Raw genomic sequence first — 16,972 nt, 5'->3', positions numbered from 1 at the left:
GGGTCTAACAAACTATTTATCCAAACTGGCTTGAACCACGATTCTCCTGATTTCAGTTTCCCAAATAGCTAGGATTACAGGCGTGAGGCACCTTGCTCCTGAATGGAGGAACATCCTTAGGGTAAGTAGTTTAGGTGATCTGCACGTTGACAAACAAGAGATTGCACTCGGGACTACTTAAACTCTCATTATTACGAAGATAATCTAGGAAGTCCCCTAGGTGGAAAGTGAGATTAGGCAGCACCCCACCGACAAGAAGCAAGTAGTGCTTGTCCACCTGCCTGTTGCCACAGCCCCGCTCTCCTGAGCAAACGTCCCAGACAGCAGACTCTGTCTCCTTGCTTGCTCCCGTCTGAGTACCAGTGCCACACACAGAATGAGGACACTGGTGACAACAGGGGACGGAGTGCCCTACACAGGCATAGGAACCTGTGCAAGCTGCAGGTGACATTCATCTGCTTCCAACTTGAACCTGAGTGAGGGAAATGGGGGGAGGAGGGATGTCTGTCACAGTGGAAAGGTGACCCCTCCCTTCAAGTAACACAGACCTGGAGCCTCTGCAACACAGGACCCTGATGGGAGCCCAGAGTGAGGGGATAGTAGTGTGGTCACCTGATAGGCAGGATCGCAGAGGCAGGGCCTGCTGGGCTTGTGCCCACTGAGCCAAATGCTGCCATCTGGTATTCATGTGTGACATTCAGAGGCAGACACTGGCCACTCTCTAGCAGAGCTGGAAGGCACCTGAGAAGACAGGAGGAAACTGGGGTGGAGAGCTTCTACCAACATCCTCTGCACTGGGCTGTGACAGAGGTACAGGGCTGGGGACAAAGATATGTGAGGGTCCAGGGAGGCAGGCTAGTGTCCTGGTAACTGCTATGATGTGTGCATCTGTACAAGGCTCTTGTGACTTTGGCCCACCCTCAGCTGTTGGGCCACCTTGACTTGTCCTTGACATTCTGGGCCCTTCTCCATCACCTGAGGCCCATGGGAGCTGCTCTATTGATCTTCAGACACCCATGTAGGTGCTGTGATTTGTGACAGTCCATGGTCTCTCATAGAGAATTAAAGGCCAAGGCCTGTTTCAATGGAGCTGGCCAAACCACTGTCACCAGTCAATGCTGACTCCCCACTCAAAACTTAAGTATGACAGAGGCTCTGATTTCAAGGATGTGCGGTCCTTGCCAGGTGTGGTTGTGCATGCCTGTAATTACAGCTAAGTGGGGGGCAAAAAACTCAAGACCTTATCTGAAACTATAACTTAAAAAGCAACAAGGACTGGGGGCATAGCTCATGCCTTAGAGACCCTGCCTCGCAAGCCCAAGGGCCTGAGTTCAAATCCCAGTACTCCAAAAAGAAGACAAAAAAAAAAAAAAAAAAAAAGGGATGTGTGGTCTTGCATGCAGCCCAAATGGAAGTGCACAGAACAAGGGGTGTCAACCTCATCAGGCTTCATGGAGAAGAAGGTGAACACCAAACTGAGGTTTGCTTTCTTTTCCTTTGGTTTTTGAGACAGGCTCTTGATATGTAGCCCTGGGTGGCCTCGAACTTTTGATTCTTAGGCCTTAGCTGGGATTACAGTTGTGGGCCACCACATCTGGCTTCCAACTAAGTCTTTAAAGATGAAGCAGATGGGAGCTGGCAACAGAGAGTAAGAGAAGGTTCCTGGGTGAGGGCAGCTGGATGGTGGAGGAGACCCAGGCCAAGGTTGGGGAGACCAGCACTGATAGAGGCTGGAGGGATAGGGATAGTTTTGTAAACTTGGCAGAAACTTCAAATGGTGACTTCCTGAGCTGGGGAACAGCAGGCTGGAGAGGGCAGCCACAGGTGAGAGGCACATGTCAGATGCCTGGAGTGATGCCTAGCCGGGGCTGTCTGAGGAAGCAGCCCCGACACCATCTGACTTCACCAGCTGTGCCGCTGTCCTCCAGGTGGGGAGCACTGAGAATTCTCTACTGCTACAGGGTTATGGTGTCTTTAAGGCATAAGCTGAGCCCCTCTCCCTGCCCACCACACTATCCACTGTGAGCCTCCAAAGCATGGCTCCTGGCCACAGCCCAGGATCACTCAGGTACCTCAAAGCCTCACACTTTTTCCTCCCTCCAGAGTCACAGATTTCAGGAGTAGAAGGACCCTGGAGCCGGGTAATCAGCCCAGGTCAGCAAACTTCCTGTAAAGGTCCAGACAGGAGGTATTTTTAGCTTTGGTCACTGTTATAGCCCCAAGGAGAATACATGAATGAATGGGCGTGGCTGTGTTCCAATAAAACTTTATTTACAAAACAAGCAGCAGGCCAGGCTTGGCCCAGAATCAAAGATCTAACATTGTACACTGCTCTGCCATGAACTGAGCTCCAGAGAGGTGGACTGGCTGGGTCAAGGCTACCCAGCTACTGGAACCAGACTAGAGCCCGGGAGGCTGTGTCTCAGTCACGAATTCTTATTTTTACTTCTCACACAGCTCCTGGAAAAGCTGGATTTTGGAAAAGACTGGCACTTATTGACTTGGATCTGGAAGTCCAGTAGGATTGCTGGGATGTTTGTGTTTTCACTGAGGTGGAGAAAATAAAAACAGATGAAGGGCCTTACTATCATTATTTTTAAAGCTGTGTTTGTATAAATAAACTTGAAATCCCACCAAGCAACCCACTGGCACTTCACACTCATGAGGCTGAGCCAGTCAGACCGAAGACAAATTTCTCTCTGTATAGTGGTAATTATCTACCCTCCAGGCCTTACCAGTACTGGTCAAGTAGTGCAGCCCACCTCACTGCTGTAGGAGCAGCTCTGTGTGGCCGGGAGAAGTCATCCACTCACCTGCTTCTCTGTGTGGCAGGCCCAGTGTGCCAACCTTCCAACCTTGCCCGGGCATCGACGGGCAAGATTTCTCTTATCATTGTCCTTGTCAACTATATAAGCACCACGCTCTCCAAATAAGAAGGGCTCCATGATGAGTAGGTAACATCCAACACTATGAAGACTGGCTGTCCTTCTTGGACACAATCATTGCAAGTACTCCGACCACCTTGTCAGCATGTTGGATTTAAAATATTACACGTGGAATAATGAAAAATTGCTACCTCTCACCGCCATCTTTTGATTAATGGGTCGTTCCTTAGAGGGGATCAGTTTGTTTGATTTTGTTACTAGGAGTGACTGATGGCTATTTTAAAAAATACTTAGCTTCACAGTTACCCTACATGAGATAATTTTCATACGCCTTGTGTAGCTGCATCCAGAATAATTGGACTTTATTGCTTTCCTTCCATGCATGAATGGAAGTTCCCCGAGGAGCAAAGCAGCCTCGGACTGTGTTGGTTTAATTCTTCCACACAGATCAGCCGGTGTACCATAGAGAGACTTCCACCAGGTGGCCAGTCCGCCTTGCAGTGACATTTTCCATTTCCCGTTCATTACTCACCAACAGAGAATAATGTGACGTGAATTCCCTGTTTTGAATAATACGTGGTTATGTCCTTGTGTACCTGCACTAAAGATAAATGACTTACCATGCAGTAATTTGCTAAGTCTCCAGGGAGAAAAGAGGAGAAACAGCAGGTCACTGTGTTTGGCAGGAAAAGGGGATTGTCACCAGGGCATTTAAATTTAATTTCGAACCCCCCTCTCCTCCCAGTTGCTTATTCTTCTGTTGCTCAGGATAAAACAACTTATTTTGGCTGCTTAAAATATCTGAGTTCTGGTTTTAGGCAGAACGCTCCCTGGAAATCTTGGCTTTGGTCAGGTGACCTGGAAAGTCCCTTTTGTAAGCACCAGATCTAAGACAGAAATGAAGGAGCATTTTAAAAAAGAAAAAGTCCAATTTTATCTTCTGGATGGACTTAAACGCAATTCTTGTCCAAAGTCATTTTAGCCCCTCTCTGAGGGCTGAGGACATAGCTCAGTGGTAGAGCACCTGCTTGAGAACCTGGGCTCTGTTCCCAGCACCACCAAAAACAGACGAATAACATTAGAAAGCAGTTATCACTCTTTAATGTTTGACACAATGTCGTCAACACCACCTTTTGCCCATTCCCTTGTAATTATTGTTAAAGATAAGCGAGTAACGATGATAACATAAATAGAGGATGAATTGTCCCATCCTTAACATGTGCCAGGCAGCACGACTTGTTAATGTCATTTGATTGTCACTGAGGCCCTGTGCTGCTGGTGCTATTGTTCTGATTTATTATTATTATTTATTGTTCTATTGTATCTATTGTATTATTATTTATTATTTATTGTTCTATTTCCAGATGAGGAAAGTGAAGTTCTCCAAGTCCCACAGCCCGGGCAGGATTTGAACCCATGACTCTCATTCCACGCTTTTAACGTCTGAAATTTGGGGAAACCAATGGCTAGGAAATTCTTCTTTCTGGAAGATTCCAATCTTTCCCTTCTCAGAAGGAAGGAAACCCAGTTTTACTTCCCACTTACTGCTTGTCCTGTGGGGCTATAGGTCTCTGCTCACCTTGTTCTCACAGAAGGACAGAGGTAAGTTGTTAGGCTTGGGGCATCTGTCCCTGTCCTGGAGGTCAGTGACACTCCCTGGGCCTCACACTGGCTGCTGACAAGCTGCTTTTACTCAGTGAAAGAATGTGCATGTTGGAGGCAGAAGAGTCGAGGAATTGTAGAAAGTTCTAGAAATGATAGAAGGTTCTGGAAATGGGTCCTTCCTTCCTTCTCTCAGGGTCTCTACCACAGGCAGAGTCTGCTGCAGGGTGAGCGGCAACCTTGCCTGGCCCTCCATTCACCAGGCTGAGGAGACAGAGCTCAGATGAAGAAGGTGACCTGCCCCTGAGTTTACCCATTAGTCACGCAAGCTTCTCATAAACTCATTTGCAGTCATCCAGACGGCTGTTCTGGCTAGAAAGAAATGCTTCCTCCTCACTAGAACTACAAAGAATTTGAGCAGAAAGCTACAGGCAAGGCATATGAATCACGTGTGAAAGGATCCATCTTTTCATACAAAAGGTTTTCGGAAGTCTCAAAGCCCAGGCATGCCTCTGTCTGACGGTGGTTTCCAACGCGCAGAGTCCACAGCTTGCTTTGCTTCTTCCTGTCTGGCCTGCTCCTCCTGCAGGGAAAAAGTCAGGTCCTCATCTCACACCTGTCCTTCATCACTGCCTTCCTTGGGAACCTGTGCGGCACTCTGGGAGTGAGCCACTATGGAGAACTTTCTGTAATATTTACTCATATTTGTTAATTGAAAAAAAATTGTCATCATCTGACACATGAAATCGATGTGGATTTCCCTATAATCTTTTACTTATTTCTTCTTGTAAGGTGTCAGTCAAATAAAATCAGCAATATCAAACATAGTAAGTAAATGTAGTAAAGGAAAGTGCCATGCAGGCAAGATCCCACGGTGTGGGTTTTGTGTGACATTCATGTCACCGCTAGCTGTCCTGCTCACAGTCCCTGTTCCTTTTCTCATGGACCCAGCAGGCAACTCCTGGGCAATGGGTTTAGACCGGACAAATAAAATGGCTAGCATTTCTGTAATTTGTTTATGCTTCCCTGCCTTTCTGTTAAAGATTAAGTCTTTGCATTAGATTCTCAGCTCACAAGCAGGTGTGGGAGGGGTGTGAAATATTTTCTTTATTTTTTTTTTTAAAAACAACCCTCCTTGATAGAGCTTGGTTTATTTTTAACAGGGGCAGAAGTGCTGTGGGAAACTGCTTTCACGATTCCATTTCAGTCACAGAAGAGCAGCCCGGGTGTCCCTAAGCAAAGGAGTGTGTTGGGAGCACTAAGGCACAAGACCCCAACACAGGCCAGTCCACAGCAACTCTGTCTTCGCCAGGTCCTCACCTTTCCTTAGATAAGCTCACATGCCATGCCCAAGGCAGGCTAACCAGGCTTTAGTAAGCACCTACTGTGTGCCAGGTGCAAGGCTAGGGTGCAGGGTAATCAGAAACATGAGTGAGGTCCCTGTCCACACTGGGGCAGCCTGGTAGAAGTCACTGGTGCTGAAATGAACACAGAGAATCAGGGGAAAGCCACGGGAGACTAAAATGTAACTAGGGGAGCCCATGCCATAGCAGGTATAAGTGCAGGGTAAGAAGATCATGGTGTGATTGGTCCACTCTCACAGAGGTCAAGGGCAGAGAGGGTAACAGGAGGCACTGATGCTTCAGATACACCTGGGAAGGTCTTGCCTTCTCCTCCCTCTCCTTTTCCTAGATGTCTCCTCCTCCTTCTTCTCCTTCTCCCTCTCATTCTCCTCCTCCTCCTTCTTCTTGTCACTCGCCCTCTCGTTCTCTTCCTCCTCTTCCTTCTCCCCCTTCTTTGCATTCTCCTCCTCCTCCTTCTACTTCTTGCTCTCCTCTTCCTCCTTCTTCTTCTCCCTCTTGTTCTCCTCTTCCTTCTTCTCCTTCTCCCTCTCATTCTTCTTCTTCTCTTCCTTCTTCTTCTCCTTCTTCTTCTTGCAGTGCTGGGGATCAAACTCAGGGACTTGCTAGGCAAGTCCTCTACCACCGAGCTACATCCCCAGTCCTATCAATGCACCTTAAGAAAAGGCCTCCACGCACACACCCAGACCAATAATTGGGACACAAGAGAATCAGGACTGGAGAGCAAAGTGGACTTTATCTTTCTGCACTGTTTACTTTTTATTTATTTCTTTTTTAATCAACTTTGTAATTCAGGGCTGAGATTGAACCCAGAGCTTCTCCATGGCAAGCACTGAATTACATTCTCAGCTTTTATTTTTTAATGCTTATTTTTTTTTTATTAAGGAGCATATATTCTGTATTACTACATAATTAAAATACATTTTAAGATCTGATTTACTTTTCATTGTAACATGTGACATATAAGGGAATTATGTCTATATGCGTCTAGCTTTGGTATTTCAAAGTCAAGTGGATTCTGGAGAACAGTTACTGATCCATAAAACCCAGAGCTCACCCAGTCTAATTTCTGCATTTTACAAATGCGGAATGTCGTGGTTTCTCAGGGCTTTTTTTTGATAGGCACAGGAAGAAGTATATAAAGTAGTTTATGGAAAAGTCCTTGTGGACCTTCAGTTTTCCAGGAAACTATGGAAAACTATGTTGAAGTACTTTCTTTTTTTCAACAAAATTCAGCCAAGGCTATATCCAAGCCACTTAGGAGTCTGAGATGGGAGGATCTTTTGAACCCAAGAGTTCCAGATCACACTGGCAATCTGGAAGTCCCAGTTTCAAAAAATAAAGCAAGCTAGGTATCGTGGTTCATACCTATAATCCCAGCACTTGGGAGATGGAGGTTTGCCATGGGGTGGGAAGGAGTTATCATGAGACCCTGCCTGTCTGAAAAACAAACTAAAAGCAAGAGGACTGGGTGTGTGGCGTCAGTGGTAAAGCAACTGGCCCTCACTTCAGTCCCCAATGCCACCCAAAACAAAGCCCAAACAAAAAACCAATGAGAAAGCAAACAAAAACCCCAAACGATCAACCACAAAACACCCTCTTATAAACAAGGCCTGAGTGTGGCATAGTCAAAGGAACACCAAGTTGGGAGTCAAAGATTTACCTTCTACCCAGAAGCCACTGCCTGACCTTGGCATAGGTCAGTCCCAACCCCAGAGCAATGCCCAGCCCTCAGGAGAACTATTTCTACAAAGCAGGAAGACTCATCTGTGAGGACAGAACGCTAGCTTTACAAAACATCTCAAAAGTGAAATTCAGCTTGAAGGCTTGCAGGATGGCCAATGAGAAAACTAACTTGGAAGGGTAGAACAACAAAAAGAAAGGCAGGGCTTCGATGGAGACTCTGACAAGAGAGGAAAACCAGCATTTTGACTAAAGAAAATATTTAAGTTATGATCAGAAATATATTTGTCTTGAGATAAAAAAGGTTTTTTCCCCTTTTAAATATCCACAGCTGGCCCTCTGGCCCTATAAAATTACTAAGCTGCCAAATGACTCAACTGGCAACATCTGTATGGGAGACTGACCTCATGTAGGAGCGCTATCTCCCCTTTGAGTCACGACACTCCTGTTTGATGGAGGGTTTATTTGACGATCACCAAGAGACCCCTGCACTTCACTTACCATCTGCGGTACTGCACCAAAAACTCCTAGCCGTAAAACAAGTAATTTCAGCACGCTCTGAAATCCCAGAGCATAACAAGTCATCTACAGGGAGCACATTTGGAGGGCTGGCGGAGGCCATGCAGTGGGGATCAGCCCAGGAAGGGTGCACCTTCCCTTGGCAAGTGTGGGACTAGGTGCTGGAGCCAGAGCCTGGAGGCTCAGAGAGCAGCAGGGTGGTCTGTTTGGGCCGGGGGCCTCAGGGCCACACAGTGAGAGAGAGCTGCATGCAGTGCACCCCTGGGATACGATGTTGCTGAGACTTTCTGGGCACCCACTCACCCCATCCTGAGGGCCGATCACTCCACGCTCAGCAGATGCTCAGGTTTACAGTTAGGATGTAGCTTGTGTGTCCAGAACCAAGAAGTAAAGTAAGAAGTGGCACAGAGTTGTTAAAAATGAGAGCTGAGCTAGTGCTGTGGTGCCCACTGTAATCCCAGCCACTTGGCTGAGATTGGGAAGATCACCCAGGCAGGCTGGGCAAAAACTTCACAAGACCCTCATCTCAATCAATAGCTGGATGCTGTGGTACACACCTGTCATCCCAAGCTACCTGGGAGGCTGAGATTGGGAGGATCCCAGTTGCCCAGCTTGGGCAAGAAAAAAAAAAAAATAAGTTTGTGAGATCCCATTTCAACAGAAAAAAGCTGCTGCAATGGTGCATGGCTGTCATCCCGGCTATGGCAGGAAACCTAAAATAAGAGGATTAGGGTCCAGGGCAGCCTGCGCAAAAGTGAGACCCTATCTCCAAAATAACCAGCACACAAAGGACTGGGCTCGTGGCTCAAGTGGTAGAGCTTCTGCAAGTGCGAGGCCCTGAGTTCAAATCCTGATACCACAAGGAAGAGAGAGAGGGAGGGGGGGAGGGGGAGAGAGTGAGAGAGACAGAGAGGAAGGAAGGAAGGAACATTAGTGAGGTAGACCTTGGGTCCACCAGGAAAATAGCAAGGGTGTGACTAAGCAAGAGAAACCTGTCACACAGAACACATGATTGGTGACAAATCATAAGACCCAATTAGCTGCTAAGAGCCAGAACCAAACACAAAAATTGCAATGGCTTAGCTTAGTGTAAAAAATCCACTTGACCAAGGGCAATGAGTGATGCTCACAGCACCATCCCTGCTTTCTAGGCAAGCTGCAAAGGCCAGGGTGACATCTGCTGACATCGAGACGTCCCCTGTGAGAATGGATGATGAAGCAGGAGACTCCTGTGTGGGAGCAAGGTTGTGACCTTCAAGGCTCTGAGTTCAGGGTGACACAGATGTCTGCTAGTGGCACTCAGCAGCATGTCTTCATGTGGCTTAGTCAGGGAACCTTCCCGTTCTCTTCCCTATCACATGCATAGTACTCAGGTGACATGTGTTGGAGAGAGGCTGGGTGACCATGTCACACCACTGTTCCACCACGATGACAACGCAGACGCCTCAACACAGCACAGGCCTGTGGCCTGACACCCCTGACATCCTACACCAGCAAGCAGCCTCTACGTCACCTTACATGCCAGCCTTGTGTCCTGTCTTCATGAGGTCACCAGCTCTGAGTTCATTCCTGCCCTGTTCACACACCTGAGGCTGGTGCTGGCTGGTGTCAGGGAGGGAGAAGGGACCAATCCCCAGCCCCTGACGGGTCAGTGCCACGACACGACCTTCAGATGGGCTGGATGCAGCTTTTCCAGCCAGGGCAAGAGGAAATGCACTTGTGTGTGTCCCCGTCCCCCTTCCCCACCACCCCCTCCACCCGACAGCTGGCATCATTTAGTCATCGTAAGCCAGGAAATTCAGTGTGTCGCCCTCTGTGCACCGAGGTTACTGGGTGGGGGCTGTTTCTCTGGGTTGGGGGAGGAAGGGGCAGCACAAGCTTTAGCTCCATTCCTGAGGGCCAGCCTTGAATCTTCCATGTCAGGCTCTCTTCCACGGTCCTGAACCCAGGACCTATTCAGAAGAGGCCAGCAGAGACCAAGGTCAAGAGTTAGGGTTGGTGGCCTACCACATCCAGCCATGTCAAGTTCTGTCCTCCTGGACTGGTGGAGTGGCTCAAGTGGCAGAGGGCCTGCCTCACAAGCATGAGACCTGAGTTCAAACCCCAGTACTACAAAAAAAAAAAAAAAAAAAACTCTCCTATAACGTTCCTATAAGGTTAGAGGAAGAAATCAGCTCACTTGGCTAGGCTCATGGAAAGTGACTCCAGTCTGTTACATTTTAACACTGCATCCTTGCCTTTGACCTTCTGTGTTAAGGAAGTAGCTTAATGAAGAATCCTCCCAAATCATCTATGAAGCAGTTAAAGGTTTAAAAAAAAAAAAGCAGTTAAAGCATGGCTCTAGTGGTAGAGCACCTGCCTAGCAAGCGCTAGTACTGCCAAAAAGTACTGCTGGTACTGCCAAAAAGCTGCTCATTGTTCTCTTTGATATCATTTGTCTGAGAGACATAGGACAAATTATTTTTATAATTCTAATGTGAGCAAAGCTTATATTTCCTGAAGATGAGTTTTTGACTTTCTTTTTAATTTCTTTCCTCTGACAGCCAGAAAACCCAGTTAAATTTCATGTTTAGTTACACTAATGACATTAATTTGTGACACAGTTATCCCCTCCTTCCACCTGCTATCTTTCTACATGTTAAAAAACATTTTCTCTTTTATCCGATGGACTTTTGATCTTATCATAAATTGTCTCAAATCCTTTCTAGAAGTGTACAAGAGATAAATAAATCCGCATAGCAGCATAACTGACGAAACTCACCGTTGGCAGAGGTGCACCACTTTCACTTAAGTAAGGTTGTAGCATTGCGTAACTAAAACCAAATCTGCTGCCCGCAGGACGGGCGCTGACTGTGAGACAGTGGGCCATGCCTTTCCAAAAGCCAGAGACATAACAAAAAAGTCAGGGAGACTGTTCTAGATTAAAGCAGACAAAAAAGACATAACAACCAACACGCTCACCTTTGAGTGTGTTAAAAAAAAAAAACTCTACCTTTTTGTGACTAAAAATTTAAAAAGCTATAAAAAGACATTTTTGATGCAACTGGGTGGGAAATTTTGAATAAGAGCTAAAGAGTTGCTGGAGTTGAAGTGACTTCTGGTACTGTGAATATACGGGGGAATGTACCTGGGTCAGACCTCACGAAGAATTAATAGTGAAATAGCATGATCGCTCACTGTTTACTTTCAAACGGTTGGACAAAAAACCAAGGCAGGTGTATTAGGGTTGGGTGTGGTGGTGCACGCCTATAATCCCAGCCACTCAGGAGGTGGAGGTAGGAACACTGAGGCCCAAAGCCAGCCCGAGCACAGTTAGTATGAGACTCTCTCTGAAAAGCAAACTAAAGGCAAAAGGAAGAAGGCCTGGCTCAGGTGCGAGAGTGTTTGCCCAGCAAGCGTAAGGCCCTGAGTGCTCCATCCATAGTACGACAAAGAAAACCAAGGGCAGCCTTCCCTGAGCTGGGCAGCTTTTGTGGCCCCCTGAAGCCTGTGGACGGGAAAGCCGGTGCTGCTACCCACATGGATTTAAGGGACACTGAGGACACGCTGTGAACCATTTACTCATTCCTTTCAAAGCATGTATTGAGACCTGTGTCAGCCCGCTCTCTGCCCCTGTGACGAGACACCAGGGAGCATCACCTTCAGAGAAGAAAGGTTTCTGATTCATGGTTTCCGTTCATGGCCGCTTGGCCCTGTTGGGTTGGGCTGTGACGGGATAGCACATCGTGGAAGAAGCACCATGGTGGCGTGGAGGACGAGGTTGCTCACCTCCTGGCAGCCAGGAAGTCAACAGAGGGAGGGGAGAGGCTGGGTCCCAACATCGCTGCAGGGACACACCCCCAGTGACCTAACCTCCTCCCGCTAGGCCCCACCTCCCAAAGCTCCCACTGCCTCCCAACAGCGCTGCCAGCTAGCAGCCAAGCCTTCGACCATGGCCTTTGGGGGACATTTAAGACCCAATTGTAAGTGACACCGACTATGTGACAGGCCCTGGGACAGACCTGAAACTATACATCCGGGAATAAGTTAGGGTGGGTGTCTAAGGTGTGATCAGATACAGGGAATGAAACAGGCAAACAAACCGCTATGGAGTGTGGTGTGTGGTGTGGCGTGTGTGGTGTATACGAAGGTTGTGTACACGTGCTGTGTGTGGTGTGTGTTGGGTGTGAGGTGCATGTCTGTCCTGTGTACAGCGGTGTGTACGCTGACACGTGTACACACACATATACCAAGTACAAGTGGACTGGCTCCAGACAGGAAGTAAATGGATGCGTTCTCTCCTGGATGCTGGGCCCTGGGCAGCCCCACCCCTGAGACCCTGCCCTCCTGCAGGAAGAGGTGATCGAGGCTCAGTGCCACCTCAGAGTTGGTGACTTTAGGTCCAGTGCTGAAGGAGAGAAGGGGGGCATGGGGAGGAGAGCTCCAGGCTCAGAGCCAGGGAGGTGAGGCTCTGGTGGGCCCAGGAGGAGGGAGGGCTGCACAGTGACCCAAGAGGTCACGCCTCGTTGGAGGTGACAAGCAGCTGCACACTTATTCTCAGTGAACAGAAGGCCACAGACTCATTTTAAGTGGATGAACAAGAGGCCTGCCCTGGTGGCTGTGTGACGAGTGGCTTAGAGTGGGCGGTTTGAGAGAGGCAGGCACTCCTTAAGCTAGGATGGTGGCCGTGGAGAGGGACAGGCGGGCACATGCCACATCCACTTTGCAGGTAGAAACGACACTTGGTGCACGGTTGGATATGAGGGCTGAGAGGACAGGGGAAGTCTAGGGGACTTGTAGATTCCTGGCTTAAGCAAACAACGGCACCCATTCCCATTCCAGAGAGAAGTGAGGTCGCAAGCTGAGAGCTTTGCTCTGTGCTTGGTCGGTTAGTCAGTCTGCTTCTCACTGAGGCCTCATCATGGATGAAGCTGTGACCGTTTACCTCCAGCGTGTGTGTGTATGTATATATTATCTATTATTTTTTTGGTAGGACAAGGATTTGAACTCAGGACTTTGTGCTTACAAAGCAGGCTCTCTACTGCTTGAGCCACACCTCCGTCCATTTTGCTCTGGTTATTTTGGAGATGGGGGTCTCATGAACTACTTAACTGGCCTGGCCTTGAGCCACAATCCTCCCAATCTCAGCCTCCCAAGTACCTAGGATGACAGGCATGAGCCACTGATGCCCAGGTGATTGCACATATTTTTAAAAGATGGTTGAAATGATTTGCAACAAAAGTCAAGAAAACTATTGAAAAGGTGTGTATGTGAGAGCTCAAAAGTCAATACACAAAAGGGATGGAAATAATCATAATTTAAAAAGAAACCGCTATAATTACAAGCAAAAAACCTGAGCTTCCCAGCGGCCAAAGCAAAAAGAGAAAGGTGAGTTTTACAATGCTCATTGTCTAATAAAAGGAAGCATGGTGGCTTACCTGGAGAAATAAAACTTTGTTCTCTACTGTGAAAGCATTGTATTGCAGCTTAGTTTCTCTGAGGGCCCATGATCAATATGGTGGAATTGCATTGTTGATAACAATTTTACACAAAATACAAAAACCTTCTCAGACAACTTCACAAACGGTTCTCCAGATGCACAGCAGAACGGATTATGGGAGACACCAGTGACAGTCTGCCATGAGGGGATGCGTGGCCTGCACTTGAACTCAGGGCAAGTACCCTATTACCTCAGCTATACCCCTAGCCTCCCACTTTGTTTTTGGTACTGCAGTTTTGAACTCGGGACCCTGAAAACACTCTACCACTTGAGCTACACCACCCAGTTCTTTTTGCTTTAGTTTATTTTTCAGATAGGGTCTCAAACTCTTGCCTGAGGTCAGCTTCAGATTCAGACCACAGTCCTGCGTCTCCCCAGTAGCTGGGATTACAGGCGCACACCACCACACCTGGATTATTTGTTGAGATAGGCATCTTGCTAACTTTTTCCCCTCGCTGGCCTTGAACCATTCGATCCACGCCTACGATTACAGGCATGTGTCACCACCCCGGCCTTGGTTTTGTTCTAATAGTGTTTTTTTGGTGGTTCTCTTGCTATGTACTATCTTAGCTACAGTTTCTTTCATCTTAATCCACAGATCTCTTGTGATCTGCTCTCTCTAGCGTGTATGTGTGGACGCACACGCACGTAGTGTCAGAACTATTGAAGAGTTAGCTGCAGACTTTCCACAAGCTTTAAATAAACCTCTCAGCCCCTCTCCCTGCCAGGGAAGTTCTGACTTTCCTGGCCGTGGAAGTAGAAGCCTCACAAATGAGAGCATCCACACCATACCCTGTTAGTGCCACATTTTAATTAGTTAATTATTTATTTACTTTGAGATGGGTCTCACTATGGCTCCAACTTGCCATCCTCCTGCCTCAGCCTCCTGAACAGCTGGAATTATAGAGGAAAGAAAGCCCTTCACCTTCACATCCCAAGTACAGGAAGACACAAACTCCTTTGCTTCTGTCCTCTGATCAGATGTCCCTTGGTGACTGACAGCCAGAGTCCCCTCTCATGCCACCACCTACTTCGCAGTGCTGTGGGTTCCTGGGGCTGGCCCTGAACCACATTCCATTGTCAATGTCCCCCAGGCTGGGAGTAAAAGAAAGCCCCACTGGCTGGGAACTCACCTGTCCTGGGTGGCTTCACGCAGTGTCATGGCTGTGTTTTGGGCCTCTGGTTAGGGGCCAGTGTCGCCCTTCGATCCTCTCAGCCACTTTACTCCTCCGACAGGCCCCAGCCTGACCGATGAGTTCCCCCCACAGTCCCCCAGATTGCTGGGGAGGTGGGGGCCTGCAGGTGGCCATGCATAGCCAGCGCCCTAGTGGTGCTCAGCTCAGTGCAGCCTGGGATGAATAATTGAGGCTGGGAGTGGAATTACTGCTGTGGGTCCCGGTCCCTCCCTGGCCGCACCTGTCCTGTGCTGTGGCTGTCCTCCCCTGTCCTGTGCTGTGGCCGTTCCTGCCCGGGGGAATGAATGTCACTCATGTCAGAAACGACACCCTGGCCAGCACCACACAATGCACTGCCTTCTTGCTGGGCACACATTCACATACTCAATTTCAGGTTCAAGTGCACCAGGATTAATCAGCACAACCTGGAGGGGGTCCTCCTGGGCCTGGAGCAGGGGCGTGAAAGCATTCTCCCCAACTCCAGGGAGAGCAAGGTCCCCAGCTGCTGGGGTAGGAGCTGGGGGAGGGGGACACACTGAGGGAGGGAGCGGGATTTCCAAACCCAAGCACTCAAAGCAACCAGCTGCTCCTCCCCCCTCTGCTCTTTTCACTCACTTTTTTTCTCAACAGCAACTTACTGAGTATCTACTATGTGCTGGCACTGTGTGGGAGTGGAGTGGGTGGGATACAGCCATGAGCAAGTCCTTGCTCCCCTGAAGAAAACAAGCAAGAAAAAATAATACACCACATGTGTTCAGAGGACTGCCAAGGGCAGAGAGCTGGTCTGTGATCTCCCTCTAATCTAATAAACTAGTCGCTGTAACGCTTATCAAACGCTGTATTCTAGGTGCTGTGCTAAGAGCTTTAACGCTTCTGCAGTATGTGATCCGCACAGCCATCCAGTGACATTGGTCTCATTGTGCTCACTTTATGAAAGAGTAAATTGAGGCCAAGCTAAAGAATGGTCTAGCTGGGACTTGAACCCAGGGCCTGGCTCTAAGACCCTGCTCTGTACTGCTGCTCTATAGCTTATGTCCTTAGTCCCCTTTCCAGATGTGCGATGAGGCCAAACAGAAGCTAATACACATGAGAGTGTGCTCGAAAAGCAGAGGACCAGCCCCATTCTGGGGCCTTTCTCCTAGCTCTCATCTCAGTTTTTAGGTGATTCTTAATCTAAGAGAGAGAAAGAATCAGAGGAGAGACAGGGCATGATTTGTTGGGACTGTTGACTAGCTGGAGAAACTGAGTCACCGGAACCTGCAGTCAGAGGCCCGTGTCACCTGCTCTGACTGGGACACTAGTGGCTGGGTTTCAATTTGGGAACCCAGTGGGTGATACCTGAGAACCCAGGAGTCATGCGGGCTCCTGGCTCCCTCATACCCAGGTTTCTATTACCAGGGTGTTGCTTGCCAGCTTGGAAGGTGGAGTCCTCCAGAAACCAGGGCAAGTGGCCGGGTCACACTACACCCTGGTCAGACCCTCACTTGGCTGCCATCACTCCTGTTCCCAGGGTGAGCATCTGTGAGGACAATGGCCTTTCTCTGGCTGAGGGATGCCAGGGATCCCAGCAGAGTCCTGAATAGGTTAAGGGAGAGGGAACCAAGGCTCCAGGGCATCCAGAGCCCATCCGCAGTATGACAGAGGCCAGCCAGATGCCCTGGGAATCCTGCCCATCCCCCAGGCCTCAGAGGTCATCTTTGTCCCCACCACCTGTCTCCATAGGAGGGTCAGGGAGGCTGGAGCTGGAATTTAGGAAGGGATAGGCAATTTGAGGCTGGGGAAAACTCCGACTCTGCCGCACTGACCAGAGTACAGGCAACTCTCAGACGCTCACTGAGCCACAACAAAACGTCTCCTTCCCGTGTTTATCCAGACCATCCCAAGGACTTTGGAATGAACTCTCACTCCTCCTTCCTGCTGACCCACCAGACTGCAAATCAGCTTTTGATGGGGCTGGATGGTTTGAGAGATGGGTAGCTTCACCTTGAAATACGATGACAAGACTCAGACTGTAAGGACATTGGAGAAGTCCGACAAGTAGGGAGAGCAGCCATGTGAAAACAATTAGGACAATAAATTTACTAATTGCTGAAAGTAACTTAATAACAAAACCACAATGCTCGGTGCTATTAATCCCAGCTACTGCAGCGGGCGCCAGTTTGCCTTTTGCTTGCTAGGGGGACTGTAAATATCAGACCGGTGCTGTAGTGTTTGTGGATAGAAAGCAAAAAGCTTGCATCGCTCTCTGTAATTGAAAAAGAAATGACT

General features: G+C 48.5%; 1 long non-coding RNA gene across 1 annotated transcript in view; it reads right to left on the bottom strand.

Annotated features, from left to right (window-relative positions):
- Positions 1–14,964, bottom strand: part of LOC141423027 (uncharacterized) — a 35,231-nt gene extending 20,267 nt beyond the window's left edge. Inside the window, exon 1 of the long non-coding RNA XR_012447690.1 lies at positions 14,663–14,964. This is a non-coding gene — a long non-coding RNA (uncharacterized lncRNA). The remainder of the gene's footprint in view (positions 1–14,662) is intronic.
- Between the last annotated feature and the right edge of the window lie 2,008 nt (positions 14,965–16,972).

The sequence above is a fragment of the Castor canadensis genome, chromosome 5 (assembly GCF_047511655.1).
Source record: "Castor canadensis chromosome 5, mCasCan1.hap1v2, whole genome shotgun sequence".
Lineage (NCBI taxonomy): Eukaryota > Metazoa > Chordata > Mammalia > Rodentia > Castoridae > Castor > Castor canadensis.
This window is presented reverse-complemented; position numbering and strand designations above follow the sequence as displayed.